This window comes from Macaca fascicularis, chromosome 19 (genome assembly GCF_037993035.2).
Source record: "Macaca fascicularis isolate 582-1 chromosome 19, T2T-MFA8v1.1".
NCBI lineage: Eukaryota > Metazoa > Chordata > Mammalia > Primates > Cercopithecidae > Macaca > Macaca fascicularis.
The window spans coordinates 60,390,364-60,409,064 of NC_088393.1; the positions used below are offsets into that span (position 1 = coordinate 60,390,364).

An 18,701-nucleotide genomic window follows, 5' to 3' on the forward strand; every position below is an offset into this window, starting at 1 on the left:
AATACAAATACAAAAATTAACCGGGTGTGGTGGCACACACCTGTAATCCCAGTTACATGGGAGGCTGAGGCACAAGGATCGCTTGAAGCTGGGAGACAGAGGTTGCAGTGAGCCAAGATCACGAGACTGCACTCACAGTTTGGACAATAAAGTGAGAGTCTGTCTTAAAAAAAAAAAAAAAGCACTTCTGATATGATTCATGCAGAGATAATAAAACCTGGGTAACGTGATAGAGACTGATGGGCAGAGGGAACTTCAGAAGGTAGTGGGAGGGCATGGGAGACAGCTCTGAGCCTAGACCTGAAGGAGGAGAAAGGGACAATGCGGTGATCATTTAGGGACATAGGGTAAGAGCAGGGACAATGACCTGAGACAGAAAAGGTTTTGGTGTTTGAGGAAATTAAAAAAACTGTGACTGGGGCAGACGGAGTCGGGAGAGGAGGGCAAGCTCCCAGGAGGAGGCTGGACACTGGCAGGGGCCCTGGACACAGGGCTGTGGAGCCACAGTGAGGAGTTGGGCTTTTGTCCTGGGGAACACGGGAAGCCAGTGGAGGGTTCCCTGCCAGAGACTGACACGACCTGCTTTAGATTTCGCTGTGATATCCTCATACAGAGAAAGGCCCCGAAGATGCTCTCTGTGTCTGAGCCTACACTTCTGTTTCTTCCATTCTTCTGCTTTTCTTCATTTTTAGGGTACTGCATCCCATTTAAAATTCTAGTTACAACTGGGCACTCCCCTCTCCCAGATGAAAAGCCACGCCCAGGCACACACTCTATTTTGCCAATCATTTCAGGGGTCAGCGTCGCTCGGGTTGAGCTTTTCTGGTCTAGCCCCTCATCGCCAAGTTGCAGGGAGGCTCACTGGGGCTCAGAGCAGGGACATATTCACCAAGTTATCCTGAGAAGGTCTGAGATGAGTGAGAAGGTGTGCCTGAATTCTTACATGGGGCCTGGAAGGACTAACGGGAAGGGTTGGTCTTTATCACCCTATCCTTGAAAATTAGAGAAGCATCTTTCACATGCCTGGGCTAAAGAAACTTCTTTTACAAGGTTCTGATGCCTTTAATTCCTGACATTTAATTCTTCCTTTAAAAAAATCACAGTAACGGCCGGGCGCGGTGGCTCACGCCTGTAATCCCAGCACTTTGGGAGGCCGAGGCGGGTGGATCACGAGGTCAGGAGATCGAGACCATCCTGGCTAACATGGTGAAACCCCGTCTCTACTAAAAATACAAAAAACTAGCCGGGCGTGGTGGCAGGCGCCTGTAGTCCCACCTACTCGGAGGCTGAGGCAGGAGAATGGTGTAAATCCGGGGGGCGGAGCTTGCAGTGAGCCGAGATCACGCCCCTGCACTCCAGCCTGGGTGACACAGCGAGACTCCGTCTCAAAAAATAAATAAATAAAAAAAAATCACAGTAACATCCATAAAATGCAGAAGTGTGAACATATAGCTATTGACCTTGAAAACAGTGAAAGAAGGTCAGCTGTAGAACTAAGACATAAGCAAATTGTTTTAATCAAGAATATGTGGGTGATCAGGCACGGTGGCTCACGCCTGTAATCCCAGCATTTTGGGAGGCCGAGGTGGGTGGATCGCCTGAGGTCAGGATTTTGACACCAGCCTGGTAAACATGGTGAAACCTCGTTTCTACTAAAAATACAAAAAATGAGCCAGGCATGGTGGCAGCCAACTGTAATCCCAGCTACTCGGGAGGCTGAAGCAGGAGAATCACTTGAACCCCGGAGGCAAAAGTTGCAGCAAGCTGAGATGGCAGCATCGCACTTCCAGCCTGGGGAACAAGAGTGAAACTGTCCAAAAAAAAAAATACAGGAGTGCTTCTGGAACAGCATTCCATGCCAATCTGACCCATCTGTCAACATTTGTCCAAATGCACTAGATGGCCTTGAGGGAAACATGTACTTAATAGCTTACAACTCAAGATTTTAACAATGACATTAAGGAAAGAAAACTGAAAAATAGACTAACTGGTTAAACTACACTTTCATGTTTTGGTAAGAGGTCCCCGACGTCTTTACCGGGTACACACTGAAACAATCAAAACTTCTGTATGAGGTACCAAAGGTTTCCAATAAATAATAAAATCTAGAAAGCATGCAGACCTCGATCTGAACCAGATGCAACTAATTTCAAACTGAAACTATTTTTAAATTGTTTTTTTTAAAAAAAGCTAACAAACTCTGAGGTCAATGGGAACATAACTGAAATATACACATGTACAGAAGGGAATGATGTGAGTTGGTTATAGGATGCCACAAAGGCATCTTTCAGAAGTGATTATGTATTAAAAAGATATTCTTAAAACTAAGATTTTTCTCACACTCCAACTGCAAAAATATCTATATATTTAAAAAATGAGGAACTAGAAAGAAAAACAAAAGGAAATCTATGACACCATGAGAACAAAAGCAGTTTTGATGTCCCTTTTGTTTTTTATTTTATTTTTTTGTCTGTTTTTCTGAGATGGAGCCTCACTCTGCCGCCCAGGCTGCAATGCAGTGGCATGATTTCAGCTCACTACAACCTCTACCTCCCAGGTTCAAGCGATTCTGTACCTCATCCTCCCGAGCAGCTGGAACTATAGGTGCATGCTACCATGCTAAGTTTTGTATTTTTCATAGACATGGGATTTCACCATGTTGGCCAGGCTGCTCTTGAACTCCTGACCTTAGGTGATTCCCTCACCTCAGTCTCCCAAAGTGCTGGGATTACAGGCATGAGATATCACACCTGGCTTTGATGTCCATTTTAGAATGTACTATGGGTTGGGTGCAGTGGCTCACACCTGTAATCCCAGCACTTTGGGAGGCAGAGGTTATCAGATCACCTGAGGTCAGGAGTTTGAGACCAGCCTGTCTAACATAGAGAAACCCTGTCTCTACTAAAAATACAAAATTGGCCCGGGGTGACGGCGCATGCCTGTAATCCCAGTTACTCAGGAGGCTAAGGCAGGAGTATCGCTTGAACCCAGGAAGCAGAGGTTGCAGTAAGCTAAGATCGCAACATTGCCGTCCAGCCTGAGCAACAGGAGTAAAACTCCAACTCAAAAAAAAAAAAAAAAAAAAATACTATGTAGGCCAGGCACGGTGCCTCAACCCTGTAATCCCAGTACTTTGGGAGGCCAAAGCAGGAGGATCCTTTGAGCCCAGGATTTTGAGACCAGCCTGGGAAACATAGTGAAATTCCATTTTTTGTTTGTTTGTTTGTTTTTTTAAATACAAAACTAGCCGGGCTTGGTGGCTAATGCCTGTGGTCCCAACTACTCAGGAGGCTGAGGTAGGAGGATTGCTTGACCCCAGGAGGCCAAGGCTGTAGTTAGAGGAGATCATGCCACTGCACTCTAGCCTGGGTGATAGAGCCAGACCCTGTCTCAAAATATTAATTAATTAAAAGTATTTTGTAATAATAGAAAGTGATTTTTGTCCTACTTCACTGCCCCACGTCCTACCCCACCCTGGGAAAAGGGAAGAGAGTGACTCACAACTCAGTAAGTCGCTGCCCTCTGGCTGAATAGGGATTCCAAGTGGAAGCTCAGCTCTGATGCCAAGATTTACAGAATGTACATGTCTTACAGATAGAAGTTTTAAAATTCTCAATCTCATTTTTATAATTTAAACAAGTTTTAAGTTCTTAGATTATATACACAGAAGTCAGCATGTCACAACTAATCATATACAATAAACTCACCTACTCATCTGATCCCAAAGTCCCCCCGCCACTTCTTTTCTTTTGAGACAGGGTCTCACTCTGTTGATCAGGCTGCAGTGCAGTGGCATGATTTTGGCTCACTGCAGCCTGGACCTCCTGAGCTCGTGATTCTCCTCCCTCAGTCTCCAGAGTAGTTGGGATTACAGGTGTGCACCATCATGCCCAATTAAGTTCTTTTTTTGGCAGTGATAAGGGTCTCACTATGTTGTCCAGGCTGGTCTAGAACTCCTGGACTCAAGCAATCTCCCTGCCTCAGTCTTCTAAAGTTCTGGGATTACAGGCATGAACCACCGCACCCAGCCTCTCTTTCTTCATTACTTTGCTTCCTTCCCTAATTCTGTACATATCTCTCATTCTCCCCTTCTCTCTCTAGCTCCTGTTTTATTTTTCCCCAGGATTCTGCTCTTCATTTTGTACCCCTCTCCTCTCCTGCTGTTTATCGCCTTCTTCCCTCTATTCCTTCTCTTCCACCTCTTCTGCTCCATCCTTGCAACTTATTTAACGTCTTGTTGCTCTTTTCCCCAATCTTTTGATCATCTTGTATCTCCATATGAGATAGAAATTTAAATATAATAAGTACTGCATTTATTCACTCCAATAAAAGTAAAAGCGAAGGCCCATAATATGGCAAGGCAAGGGTTAAAAATAAAAAGAAAAGAATAAGTTTTCCTCTGCAAGCTCAGGTTAAGGACGGTTACAGGATAACACTGTCCGAATAACCAAGTCTAAACGAATGGGCTCCAGACACCCCCACATTCCAGAGCAAGGTTGAAGAAAAAAAAAGAGTGAAAAATTATTTTACTGTTACTCTTTTTCCAGGCTTCTTAAGCATTATGATGTTTTACAAATGTATTTAGCCAGTTCTTGTTTTTCTTTTGATGCAGCTGCAAGGTCACTGGCTATGCAAGATCACAAGATATGCTATCAATTACATGGCCTGTCACTGTATAATTCATTGCTTTTGTAAGGCCACTTGTAAAAACTCCACTCTGTCTTTGTTCAATACTCAGCTTTTTGGATATGAATCCACTGAGCTGGTGTGTACCTAAAATAAACAATTCTGTTTCTCTCATATTGGTCTCTCCATTCTTCACTTTACCGCAACACATATATTTCCACCTCTTTTCCCATCTCTGCGCCTCCTCTGCTCTCCCTGTTACATTCCCTCTTCCCTGTTATACCCTCATCCCCACTCTCTAGAACTCCAGATCCCCAGGTGTCCTCCCTGCTGTGGTTCTCCCTCTGTTCTTTTTGCCACCAGCACCACTCTGCTTTGTCTGCCCTGGCTCCAAATGCCTCCTCTTCTCCCTCACTCTGATGAGCCTCCCTCTTTGCTGCCCTCCTCCCTACCTTGCTGTCCTTCATCTCTCTGTACATCTAGCTTTTCTCTACGTTTCTCCAGTTGCTTTTCTCCTCCTGCTTTCTTATCTTTTTTATTTTCACTTTTGCTGTCTCTTCGCAAATCCCTCACCATCCTCTACTTTGCCATCTGTTATGGGTCTTTCACATTCTGCTTTTCTGTCTCAGGTTTTCTACTGCTCTCTCAGTCCCTCTCTCTGTCTCCTGATCCCTTTGGCCCACACAATCGCAGGAGGGTTTGGAGTAAGACACCTGCATCCTGGAGGAGCGCATTTTCCAGGAGCTCGAACTGAGCAGGCAAGAACACCCCGTGTCACAGGACAGGCCCCGGGCAGCTCCCCAACGCGGGTTCAGGAGAAGCGGTGACTGCGGAGGAGAGACCTGGGGAACAGCAGGGCCCGGCACGAGGAGGGAGGTTGGGGGAGACGGTGCCTGACAAGGGTGGGATCTGCAGGATCCCAGGACAAGACAGAGGACGCAGCCTCCCCGGGACGGGGGCCGCGGCGCTGTGCTTCAGGGGCCGACAAGGGCAAGGTTGGGAGGCGTCCAAGGCGGGAATCCACGTCGCGGGTGAGGACTTTAAAAAGCGCGGGGCGGGAGGAGTCTGAAAATGGTTTTGAGCAAAACAAACAAACAAACACACACAAAACAAAACAAAAAAAAAACTACCCGATAGAAAATGTATACATTGCCCTACAGCAGAAAGACTGTGGATGGGACCAGCCTCAGGGCGACTTTAGACCCAAAAGGAAGTGACTTCCGGACTCTCATGGGGATGTCTCAATTTGCTCTGGGTGAAGATGGGCGAGAATTTCCAGATCTATGGGGACCCTAGGTCCCAGGGACAGAAGCGCTGAGGACCTGGGAAACGCAGACTTAATACAAAATAGCGAAACTCACCGCCGCGGTGTGACCGTCACTCCACGCGATCCGCTTCCAGGTTTGCGAGAATCTGCGCGCGCAGGACAGAAACCAGGCCTGGGCGGGACCCGCGAGGTGGTGGGCGGGGCCTGGGCGAGGTAGGGGCGGGGCGCGAAGCAGAGAGACTTTGCAGTTTAGAACCTGCAGAGGGCAGAGCCGTGACCGGACCTATGTGTCTCACATCCTGACTCCCAGCGCCTCTGTGTTTGGGGTTTTGGAGGCGAGAGCGGCCAGGAAGTCTCAGGCATGATTCAAAAGCCCTGGAATTGTCTGGAACGGGGATGCAAACTAGAATGTGAAATGCAAAGCCCTGCCTGGGCAGAATGCACGATTTCATGCTGATGGCCCACAGAACAGAATAGACATCCTCTTCCTTTCTATTCTCCATTCATACGGTAGGGAGGGTCGGTCCTGTACTCAGCTTCAGAGTCTTCCCTAGATCCACCGTCTGGGGTGCGGGACGGAGTGCTCAGGCCAGGGAGGAGTGAGGTCACCACCTGCTGGTTAAACACAGCATGGGTGCGGGCGCGAAGGCAGGAGCCTGAGGTCCCAGCTACTCAGGAAGTAGCGACAGGAGGATCGCTGAGCCCTGGGGTCCAGGCCAGCCTGGGCGACAAAGTAACACCACCTCCCGCAGGGCCCCTTTCCTTGTCTCCCTCTCTCTCCCTGTCTCTCTCTCTCTTTTTAAACTTTTTTAAATAAAATTTTTGATGGTGTGACATAAGGATCCAACATTATTCTATTCCGTGTGGATATCGTTATTTGTCCCAGCACATTTGTGGACGAAATCTATTACTTTTCTTTCTCACGTTTTTCCTTTCTTTTTCTTTGAGAGGGAGTCTCCCTCTGTCGCCCAGGCTGGAGTGAAGTGGCGTGATCTCTGCTCACTGCAACCTCTGCCTCCCAGGTTGAAGCGATTCTCCTGCCTCAGCCTCCAGAGTATTACAGTATTACTGGTATTAGAGGCGCGCGCAACCATGCCCATCTAATTTTTGTATTTTTGATAGAGGAGGGCTTTCACCATGTTGGTCAGGCTGGTCTCAAACTCCGAACTTCAAGTAATCCACCTGCTTTGGCCTCCCAAAGCGCTGGGATTACAGGCATGGGCTACTTTGCCTGGCCTAAGGAATACTCTACTATTTAAACGTTGAGAAAATACAATTGAAAACAACAACAACAAAAATCTTCCCCCAAATGAGTAATTATCTCCACGACAACAGAGAAAGAAATAAAAACCATTTTATTAATAAAGAAACCTTAGACTCAAATGTGATGGGGAAATAGAGGCAAACGGCTATAAGGTTGAAAAGAGAAACTTCACTGTTCTGTACAACCCATTAAGTACACGTTTTCAAGATGAACAGTAATCAGTCTTCAGATAAGAGGACTTGACAACACCCTTGGGTCACACGTACTTCTTCCTGGCTTTACTTGGTAATGGAGGTGACCATCCGTGTCAGCTAAATAGCTTCATCATGAGGGAGGGGGGAAAACCCTAATCCATGTCTTTTTGGCAAGTGTGAGTTTTACAACATGGCGACAGGTGCCCTCTCTGGTGAGGCTCCTAGAATCCAACAGAAACTGATGTCAGAGGTAAATAATAAAATTTAGAATACACTATTAAGTGCAAAGGTTATTTGAACACAAAGCTTGGAAATAGCCACCTGGAAACATCAACTTCAAATGAATGGCATCAGCGTTCCTAAGCAGAGATGTTAAGATTTCACACACAGGGAAAGAGAGAGAAGCTTTAGCAGAATTACCACATTTTCCATTCAAGACCAGTGCATAGGTTGCAGCAACTTGGTTCCGGATTGATACACTTCAAGGAAGGTTACTTTATCACTCCATAAGAAGGGACAATGATGCCAAAAGATCTTATCTCTGGGGCTGCTTAGTCTTCCTGATTATTTACAGAAGAACTCCTCCTTTTTTTTATTGTTTGTTTGCTGTTGCTGTTGTTTTTTCAGACAGCGTCTAGCTCTATCACCCAGGCTGGAGTGTACTGGTGCTATGTCGGCTCACTGCAACCTCCACCTCCTGGGTTCAAGCAGTTCTCCTGCCTCAGTCAGACAGGTAGCTGGGATTACAGGCCAGCATGATCACACCTGGCTAATTGTTTTCTATTTTTAGTAGAGACGGGGTTTCAGCATGTTGGGCTTCTCCATTAATGCTCTCCTGCATACTTCAAATCACATCCACACACACTTAAATTAACTTCAGTTCAGAGATTATAAGCAAAAACTTAGAGAGGACACATCCACAGGCTGAGGTGGGAGGATTGCTTGAGCCTGGAGAGCAGAGGTTGAAGTGACCCAAGATTGCACCATTGCACTCCAGCCTGGGGCACACAGTCAGACCCCGTCACCCCCACCCACCAAAAAGTTGGAAATGCATTGAAATAAGAGACAGCTTCAAGAAACTATAAAAGCAATGCATGAAGAAAATGAGAAGGTCAACCAACATAGAGAAATTATGAAGAACTACACAGAAACTCTCGGGCTAAAAATACAGTAACTAAATGGAAAAACTCAATACATGGGATCCAAATCAGAATTCATTATGTAAATTAAAAATTAGTGAAGAGGCGACGGCTGAGGTGGCTCACACCAGGACTTTGGGAGGCCAAGGTGGGTGGACCACTTGAGGTCAGGAGTGCAGAGACCAGCCTGGCCAATGTGGTGAAACCTTGTTTCTACTAAAAATGCAAAGATTAACCAGGTGTGGAGGTGGCCTCCTGTAGTCCTAGCTACTCTAGAGGCTGAGACAGGAGAAGCACTTGAACATGGGAGGCAGAGGTTGCAGTGAGTCAAGATCACTCTACTGCACTCTAGCCTGAGCCACAAAGCAAGACTGTCTCAAAAAAATAAAAATAAAAATAAAAATAATAGGCTAGGCCTGGTGGCTCATGCCTGTAATCCCAGCACTTTGGGAAGCCTAAGCAGGGAGATCACCTGAGGTTGGGGGTTTGAGACCAGCCTGACCAACATGGTGAAACCCCATCTCTACTAAAAATACAAAATTAGTCAGGCATGGTGATGCATGCCTGTAATCCCAGCTACTGCAGAGGCTGAGGCAGGAGAATCACTTGAATCCCGGAGGCTGAGGTTGCAGTGAGCTGAGATCACACCATTGCACTCCAGCCTGAGCATCAAGAGTGAAACTCCACCTCAAAAAAAAAAAAAAAAAAAAAAAAAAAAAAATTAGTGAAGAGGAAAAGAAACAACAAAAAAAAAAAAAAAAGAAAAGAAAAATGAAGGGAGTCTAAACAAACTGACTGAACAACATCAAGGACAACATCCTGGTTTGGCATGGTGGCTCACGCCAGTAATCCCAGCACTTTGAAAGGCCAAGGCAGACGGATCATGAGGTCAGGAGTTCAAGACCAGCCTGAACAATATAGTGAAACCCCATCTCTATTAAAAATACAAAACTTAGCAGAGCATGGTGGTGCGCACTTGCAGTCCTAGCTACTCTGGAGATTGAGGCCAGAGAATCGCTTGAACCTGAAGAGGCAGAAGTTGCAATGAGCTGAGATCGCACCATTGCACTCCAGCCTGGGGAGCAACAGCGAGACTTCGTCTGGAAAAAAAAAAATAATTAAAATAATAATAATAAATTAAATTAAATGTAAAAGGACAACATCCTACACGTTATAAACATCCCAGGCTGGGCATGGTGACTCACACCTGTAATCCCAGCATTTTGGGAGGCCAAGGTTGGGGGATCACCAGAGGTCAGGAGTTCAAGTCTGGCCTCGCTAACATGGTGAAATTCCATCTCTACTAAAAATATAACAGTTAGCCTGGTGTGCTGGTGGGAACCTGTAATCTCAGCTACTTGGAAGGCTGAGGTGAAAGAACTGCTTGAACCCAGGAGGCGCAGGCTGTAATGAGCCAAGACTGCACCACTGAACTCCAGCCTGGGCAACAGAGCAAGACTCCATCTCAAGAAAAACTACCAGAAGTCCCAGAAGACAGTGAGAGGAAGAAAGGAGCAGAAAATCCTGTTGGAAGAAATAATGGCCAAAAATATCTAATTTCAGAAGGCAAAAGAAACAAATTCAACACTTTAAGAATCTCCAACTAGAGGCCAGGCACAGTGACTCATGCCTGTAATCCCAGTACTTTGGGAGGTCGAAGTGGGTGGAAAGAAAATGGAATAACAGGCTACTTGAACTAAATATTGATGTTAGCATAAAGGAAAAAGGTCCTAGGGCCAGTCGTAGTAAGTCACACCTGAAATCTCAGCACTTTGGGAGGCCGAGGCGGGCGGATCACCTAAGGTCGGGAGTTTGAGACCAGCCTGACCAACATGGAGAAACCCCGAGTCTACTAAAAATACAAAATTAGCTGGGCATGGTGGTGCATGCCTGTAATCCCAACTACTGGGGAGGCTGAGGCAGGAAAGCCACTTGAACCAAGGAGGCGGAAGTTGCAGTGAGCTTTGATCGCACCATTGCACTCCAGCCCAGGCAACAAGAGTAAAAAAAAAAAAAAAAAAAAAAAATAGGCCTTTAATATCTGTATCAAGTACACATTGAAACAGCCTAAAATCGGGCACGGTGACTCACACCTGTAATCCCAGCACTTTGGGAGGCTGAGGGAGGTGGATCTCGAGGTCAGGAGATAGAGACCATCCTGGCTAACATGGTGAAACCCCGTCTCTACTAAAAAAAAAATTACAAAAAATTAGCCAGGCGTGGTGGTAGGTGCCTGTAGTCCCAGCTACTCAGGAGGCTGAGGCAGGAGAATGGTGTGAAGCCGGGAGGCAGAGCTTGCAGTCAGCCAAGATCACATCACTGCACTCCAGCCTGAGTGACAGAGTGAGACTACATCTAAAAAAAAAAAACCTGAAATAATTTATCAGGTACTAGAAAATGTTTCCAATATATATTATACAGACTAGAAAGCTTGCAGTCCTCAATGTAAACTGAACACAATAAATTTCATAGAGAAACAATTTTAAAATGGTTAAAAATATACACATCTAATGAAAGGTGGGGTCAAAGAAAATAATTTTGAACAAATATCATAGTTGGAAAACAATGATGTGAGCTCATAAGATTCTATCAAAGCTTATTTGAGAAGTAGTTATTTATTTTACTTTGTTGAGATGGAGTCTCACTCTGTCCCCCAGACTGGAGTGCAGTGGCACGATCTCAGCTTACTGCAACCTCCGCCTCCCGGGTTCAAGCAATTCTCCTGCCTCAGCATCCTCAGTAGCTGGGATTATAGGCGCCCACCACCACACCCAACTAATTTCTGTATTTTAGTCGAGATCGTGTTTCACCGTGTTGGTCAGGCTCATCTCGAACTGTTGCTGTTACATGGGGACTGAAAGGAGGAGGACGAATGCAGGAACGAAGACAAAGAGAGAAGGATCTGTTTGCAAGAAAGGGTCAGGGGACTCCTTGCTTATAGAGAACAAGGGCTCTGAGCTTCTATAGCCTTTTGAATTTATTGGGTAAACAGGGAGGAAGGGGTAACTGTTGGTCAACTATTTGATTTAACACAGGCCTACATAATTGTTTTCTTGGTTCTACAGGCTCCAGATGCTCCTGTAGATAACTTCAAGGAACACAGTGCCTGGGATGTGACTGCCTTCAGCATTCCTTCTGGTGGCAGATGCAGTTGTCAAATTGCCAGCATCCTGCTTTCATGAGAACAGTTTCCTGTTTCCCCATATAGCCCCCAGTGGTATACTGAGTTGGTCTCAACCCTCATTCCTTCAGCCTCCAACATCTCCCCATTTATGTTTTTGCATTAATTGAATAAAGGAATTCCAGGCTGTGCAGTTTTCAATTGCCGGTTGGTGGCCCACCCGATCTTACAGACTATAAACAGAAAACAGAGACATAATATTATTCCTATAAGTATAAAAAGGACATTAAGCTGATGTTTAACATAGGTTCAAGGATTGATACTTTCTAAATCCTGCAGGAATTCTGTCCAAGCTTCTAAAGAGGGCTGAAACTCGAGTCTGCTTACTCAAGTCAAGAATTTTACTTTGCAATTCATTGATGTCAAAAGTGACATTGGATGTAAAAGCCCTCGAAAATGAGCCTTTACAAGGTCTTATGGATATTCACTTTGGTTATATTCCAAATTGTCTACACAAATGCGAGTATGCTTAAAATGACAGTGTAATTTCTGCTGCAACTGTAAACTCTGTATTTGTTACCCTCACCACAAAACAGTAGTCTTTAACACTGTCACCTTGGTTTGTAATTCAGTATTAATTTGATTTTGAAGCATCCATGCCTGGTAAGCTGTGTGCATCCAATTTTCCATATATCGGGCTTTTTGAATAGAGCTGTGCAGTGCTACTGAGGACACCACCACAGAGGTTATTAGTGTGACTAAGGAAACGATAGCAAAAATTACCATGCCCAAGACTCTATGAGCACGATGAGTGAGCTGAGTGAGAAGGAGTTTCACAAAGTGTAAAGCGAGGGTGGTAGTCCAAGGTTCAGACAGATTGACAGGGATACACAATCCAGGAATGACATTTACCTGGAGCTAATCCTTCTTAGAAAAACACAAACTGTAAATTGAGTGGTAATATTCCTTACAAAGGTAACATTAACACTGTGTTGAGCAACATTACCGGCACTGGAGTGTCCCAACCCAGAAGCTGCCACTCATCAATGGGAGTGCTGCTTTCCATACCGACCCCTGAATTGGGTCCCCCTTTCCTTGATGCCACCACTGAGGTAAAGGTGGGTTAAAGCCTGTCCCGTGCCAAGGAAGCTGCATGGCAGATTCAATCCCTGTGCAGTGTAGCAAAGAAAGGTTGAAGGTCTGCCACCAGTACCAGCGAAGTTTGTGCCATGATGTCTGACTCTCATCTCACCCATCTAATTGACCACGGGGCCCCTAGTCATGATGGACAACATCACTGGACATGACCAGCTGTTTTCCCTGTTTGGCATGTGGCACGTATTATATGGGAGTAAGTGTCTATAGTCATATAAACATAGCTGAGGTTGCCAAAGGCAGCTATATGGGTAACATCCATCTGCAAGATTTCTTTTGGATGCAAACCTCATGGGTTACATTCTTCTACAGGTGCAACACCAGGAACATGTTGGCAAGTGGGGCAGGCTTGCACAGTAGCTTGAGCTTGGCTGTAAGGGCAGAGGTGTTTTGATGCAGTAATGCAAGAGAAGCTTGGGCTTGTCAAAAAACAGAACTGATCAGTTTATCTGCTCTATTATTACCTAGAGATAGTGGCACAGGGAGTTGAGAGTGAGAGCAGATATGAGAAAGATGAAAAGAGGCAGTACAAGAGTGAATAGCTTGTTGGAGTCTTAGAAACAAGGTAAACAGTTCCGGTTCTAGGGTACATTTAATAGTGACAGTCTCAAAGCAACTGGCTACATTTACCACAAAGGCTGAATCACAAACAATATTAATAGGAGATAAAGTTGTGAGCTCTAGAACCAGAATAACTGTGATTAATTCTGAATGTTGAGCTGAAACTCCAGAAGTCTTTATTGTTTGAGTATGTTTAGGTCCATACATACCTGCATGACCTTTGGAAAAACCATCAGTAAAATAGGTCTGCCCACCTGGAATAGGCTTGTAGTGAGTAATCACAGGGAGGATGAAAGGGTGAACTTTATAAAATTGCAAGATTTTGTCTGATGGATAATGGTCACCTGTTATTCCCACAAAATCTGTGAGAGTGATTTGCCAAGCAGTTGACATTTCCCAAGCTACGGCCTGCTGTCAGGGCTCCAAAGGAACAACCATTTTATCAGGATCATATTCTGTAAGCATTCTTGATCTACACCTGCCTATTGTCATAAGTTGTGTAATTAAAGAAAAACTTGCCAAGTTTTCACTGTCTGATTGGATAAAAAGAGCCATTCTATTACCATTATGGATTTGTCTATGAATTGGCCCGAAAGTCCTTCTGGAGAATGGGGGGTAGGAAGAATAAACAAAAGCAAATTCTTTCGCAGTTGTAGCCAGAAGGCATGTCATTGTTGAAGCATCTGCTCTACAAGCTAAAACTCAGCTTCTGCCTCTTTAGTAAGTTGCTGAGGGGAATCTAATGACGACTCTTTTTGGAGGGTTTGATAAAAGTGTGTGAGTTGATAAGCGACAATACCTAGCATCAGGCACAGCCAATTAATATCCCCTAATAATTGTTGGAAATCGTTCAGAGTTGGTAACCTGTCCCTATGGAGAGTTATTTCCTGAGGTTGAACACTTCTTTCAGTAACAGTAGTACCCAACTGTTGGTATGGGGGGTTGCTTGTACCTTTTCAGGAACTATCTTGAGATTCCATTCAGTTAAGGCCTGCTTTATTTCTCTGTATAATTGGTGTAATATTTGAATTGTAGGAGTGGCCAAAAGAATATCATCCATATAATGAATGATGTAGGCAGCGGGAAACATATTCCGAGGCTCCTTTAATGCCCTTCCTACAAAATGCTGACATAACGTGAGACTGTTGAGCATGCCTTGGGGTAAAACTTTCCATCGATAATGAGAGACAGGTTCTCTCTGATTAATAGAGGACACAGAGAAGGCAAATTTAGGCTTATCCTTCTCATGTAAGAGTATAGTATAAAAGCAATATTTAAGATTGATTATTACGAGAGGTCAATCTCTAGGAATGGTTGTTGGGGAGGGTAGACCTTGCTGTAATGCACTCATTGGTTTAATCTGTGCATTAATAGCTCTCTAATCATGCAGCAGTTGCCATTTTCCTTTTCCAGGACCACAAATCCTGGTGAATTCCAGGGGCTGACTCCTCTATGTGTCCTGCATCCAATTGCTCTTTTTCCAGCTGATGGAGTTGAGTCAGTTTCTCCTGTGATTGGGGCCATTGATCCACCTACACAGGTTTATCAGTTATCCACTTTAGCGGCAAAGCTGTGGATGGAGGAGAAGTATCAATGACCCCTTTTAGAAATCCTGATGTCCTAGTCCTTTTCTATCTGTTTGCCCGGTTATTGATATTGGATTAGGGTTTCCCTGCAGGAACTTTCCCAAGCCTTTCCCACTTTGATATCACTTGTCCTTCAACATTTTATATCCTGGGTTATCAAGTTTATCATTTGTAAGTCTCAGATCCCATGCTGTAAGTAAATCTTGGCCCCATAAATTAACAGCTATATTTGCGACATAAGGTTGAAAAGTACACAGCTGTCCATCCAGACCAAGACAGGGTAAAATCTCAGGACTCTGTTGAACACTTTGGGCTGTTCCCACTCCCACTAGGGATGTATAGGTTCATTGCAGGGGCCAGGATGGGGGCCAATAGTTTGGATATTATTGACACATCAGCTCCTGTATCCATAAGCCCATAGAATTTCTTTCATTTAATTTGCACTGCACAAGTGAGTCAATTAGATGCTATGGGTTGTGATAAATACATTTCCTGTGTAGTTTTTTTTTTTTTTTTTTTTTTGAGACAGAGTCTTGCTCTGTCGCCCAGGCTGGGGTACAGTGGCCGGATCTCAGCTCACTGCAAGCTCCGCCTCCCGGGTTTAGACCATTCTCCTACCTCAGCCTCCCGAGTAGCTGGGACTACAGGCGCCCGCCACCTCGCCCGGCTAGTTTTTTGTATTTTTTAGTAGAGACGGGGTTTCACCATGTTAGCCAGGATGGTCTCGATCTCCTGACCTCGTGATCCGCCCGTCTCGGCCTCCCAAAGTGCTGGGATTACAGGCTTGAGCCACCGCGCCCAGCCTCCTGTGTAGTTATACTCCCAAATCCTTGATTTCCTCATTTTTCCTTTCATGGAGAAGGGTGTAATTTGCAGGGAATAAACAATAGTTGAGCAATATGTTCCCCCAGTTCAAAAACCCAAAGATCTTGTGACATTAAAACTACTGCTCGGCTTGCGGCGGGTACCATGGTCGGTGGCGAAGCGGCAGCTTCAGTGGAGGAGCTGGTCTTGTGGGTGCAGCAGGCGGCCGACTTCACGGAGCAGTTCTGCTCCTACTCAGAGAGCGAGAAGAAATGGAAGGCCCGCATGGAATTCATCTTGCGCCACCTGTCCGACTACTGCGACCAGCCCGACGGCGGTGGCCGCCTGGACCAGCTGCTGTCCCTCTCCATGGTCTGGGTCAACCATCTCTTCCTAGGCTGCAGTTACAATAAAGACCTTTTAGACAAGATGATGGAAATGGCCAGTGGGATTGAAGTGGAAGACCTGCCACAATTTACTACCAGAAGTGAATTAATGAAAAAGCATCAAAGCTAAGCCAGAAGATTTATCACATTTTCATCATCAGCTACAGGATTAGAAAGGAGGCTGGGATGAATGTGACGTCGACCACAGCAGCTCTCTTAAGACTCCTGGTATTACCAACATAAAGAGGCAGGTGGAATGAGAAGGACTCTGTCTAGATTGGCTTTTTTAACATTCTCATTTTTTCCAGTAGTTATCACTGTAAAAGTATGCATGGATATTTATGTATTTATAAATCATGTACTCTAAGATGAGTTCATCAACATTGTAAAAGCCCTCTTCTATTTTCAGGTTTTTGGTTTTTTTTTTTCTTACCAACAAGGTCTCACTCTGTCACACAGGTGGGAGAACAAGGGTGCAGTGTTGGCTCATTGCAGCCTTGAACTCCTGGGCTCATATTTTCAGGGTTTTTTGTTTTTCATTTTGTTTTTTTGAGACAGAGTTTTGCTCTGTCACCTAGGGAGGAGTGCAGTGGCGTGATATATTTTCAGCTTTTAAATGTCAGAATTTTTGTTTAAAATGCCTTTTTGGGCTGGGCACAGTGGCTCACACCTGTAATAATCCCAGCACTTTGGGAGGCCAAGGTGACCGGATCACCTGAGGTTGGCCAACACGGTGAAACCCCATCTCTACTAAAAATACAAAAAAGATTAGCTGGCGTGGTGGTGGACATCTGTAATTCCAGCCACTCGGGAGGCTGAGGCAGAAGAATTGCTTGAACCTGGGAGGTGGAGGTTGCAGTGAGCCAAGATTGCACCATTGCACTCCATCCTTGGTGACAAAAGTGAAACACTCTCAAAAAAAAAAAAAAAATGATTAAAAAAAAAACAAAAAAACCTCGATTTCTCCCTCATAATCAGAGTCAACAACCCCAGGGACCACGATAATGCCCTGTAAGTTAAGATGGCTTTTGCCCAAAATTAATGCCATATATCCTGTTGGCAAAGTCCCCAAATGTCAGTGGGAACCTTGGTGGGTTTATCTCCTCCAACTAATGTAACGCATTCTCTGGCTGGGAGATCTAGTCCTGCACTCCCAGCTGTTCCTGGGGAGATGGAATCAATGTTCCTCTGGAAACCCACTCCTGAAGTGGGGTTATGGTTGGGACAGGGAATGCCCTCATTGTTGGAGGGGCCTGGGTCCAGGCCCCCTTCTCGTTTCCTGACAGGGGAGTGCCATTTTGATGAAATTTTGAGCGGCATTGATTAGCCCAGTGATTTCCTTTATTACAAAGAGAACAGAGCCCTGGAGTTTTTTTCTGTTGGGGGGGCGTGGGTACTGCATTATAAAGTCCCTTCTGCCCTGAGGTCTGACAGCATTCTTTTTTGAAATGTCCAATGTTTCCACAATTATAACATTTTCCCACTTTATGGTTCAACCCTTGGCTCTTTCTAGATTTGTTCACTACTAAACTAGCCACTGCTTGAGCCAACATTGTAGAACGATGGAGTTAAGTTCCCACATCTTGACAGGCTTTAAGAAAATTTCCCAAGCTCTTTGTAGCTCTCACAGGAGCCAGTGCACATTTACAATCTGCATTCGCATTTTCAAAAGCTAGAGTCAAAGTAGGCATTTCTACAGCAGCGGCATGAGGGATCTGATGTTGCACTGCCTCTTGTAACTGTGCAATAAATTATGCATAGGGTTCTTGCAATCCTTGCATGACATGCCGAAAAGATTGCATCCCCTCAGGAATTGTGGCCCAGGCACACTTAGCAGCCAAGGACACTGCTGGTAAGCAATGTCTGTGAGTGCCAATTGCTGCACAAGGTTCAAATAAGGGCCACTACAAAATAGCATGTCCTCTGCAATGTTCCCATGTCCAACGGCATGATTATGCCTAGCCTGGTCTGCACGCATTTCTTGCCCATTTAAATTCCATGTCAAATATGCACTAGTCGACAAGCAAGTGTGAGCCATGTGCTTCATATCAAAGGGTGGGAGGTGCATAGCACTAAATACCAATTCTAGCAATCCTAAAGTAAATGGGCTCTGTATTCCATTGTTAACCACACTTGCTTTTAATTCTTTCACTAGCTTAAATTCTATTGGCATGTGTATATGAATAAGCCTCTGTGGATTATTTGGATCAGGCGTTACAGTAATAGAAAAACTGTAAGATCCTAAAGATTCCTCAGCTATGGCAGCAGCATTCAAAATGTTTTGTATTTGTACTGGGGTCTCTATTTCTGTTACTGTAGGAGGCAGTAAAGGCCAGTTATCTCCTCTCTCCTGTTTATCATTTTCAATAGTCACTCTTGGTGAGATAAAATATCCTTTCAATTATTGAGATTCAGAACATCACTCCTGCTGTCCAGCAGAAAAAGAAGAGGACAATGGCAGGAGGACAGTACAGACTAAACCCCAAGTAGAGAAAACCAAAGGGTCTACTTTAAGGCCTTTTTGAGGAGCCCATTTCAACTCTTCTCCTACCAGGTCCCAATTTTCCACATTGAGGGTGCCTGCCTATGGAAACCAAG

General features: G+C 44.9%; 1 protein-coding gene and 1 pseudogene across 4 annotated transcripts in view; one reads left to right on the plus strand and one right to left on the minus strand.

Moving 5' to 3' along the window:
* The window catches only part of LOC102147259 (uncharacterized), a 45,624-nt gene that overhangs the window by 13,327 nt on the left and 13,596 nt on the right, over window positions 1–18,701 (minus strand). For 2 of the 4 annotated variants that reach the window (XM_045378537.3, XM_074024544.1), the window contains exon 1: window positions 5,988–6,031. The exons of the other annotated variants lie outside the window; for them this stretch is intronic. The gene's annotated coding sequence lies outside the window, so the exon portion shown is untranslated. Of the gene's footprint in view, window positions 1–5,987; window positions 6,032–18,701 lie in introns of those variants that run through there. 4 annotated transcript variants of the gene reach the window in all.
* LOC102138973 (CDKN2AIP N-terminal-like protein pseudogene) lies at window positions 15,872–16,494 on the plus strand (annotated as a pseudogene).